Below are 600 nucleotides of genomic sequence, written 5' to 3'. Positions count from 1 at the left end.
CCCACAGATCTGCCCGTCCCTGGCGTTCAAAGAGCTGCGTGGGGACCAGGACTTGAAGCTGCTGGAGCGGGAGACATGGCTTTTAGTGTCTCAGATGAGTCTTGTGAGGAACCGTTAAGAGATATAAAAGAAAACTGTTTCTAAAGAACACGACCTGATTCAAATGTACGGTTATTCTTGTCATCCTTGAAACCAGTGCTGTCCAATTGAAATATGCGATCCACACAAGTAATTAAAGAATTTCCAATTGGCGCATAAAAAGTAAAACATTTTAATGAATACATTTAACCCAGTATTTCCAAAGTAAAGTTTCACTATGCAACCAATAGGAAAACGTAATGAGATTTTTTTTTTCTTCTTAATTTGGCAGAGAAAGAGCGCAAGTAGGCAGAGAGGCAGGCAGAGGAGAAGCAGACTCCCCGCTGAGCAGGGAGCCTGATGCGGGGCTCGATCCCAGCACCCTGGGATCATGACCTGAGCCGAAGGCAGACGCTTAACTGACTGAGCCACCCAGGCGCCCCTGAGATTTTTTTTTTAAGATTTTATTTTTAAGTAATCTCTACACCCAAGTGCGGCTTGAATTTAACAACCCGAAGATCA

Source organism: Leptonychotes weddellii, chromosome 2 (genome assembly GCF_054177405.1).
Source record: "Leptonychotes weddellii isolate Sample4059 chromosome 2, ASM5417740v2, whole genome shotgun sequence".
Classification (NCBI taxonomy): domain Eukaryota; kingdom Metazoa; phylum Chordata; class Mammalia; order Carnivora; family Phocidae; genus Leptonychotes; species Leptonychotes weddellii.
Note: the sequence above shows the minus strand (reverse complement) of the source record.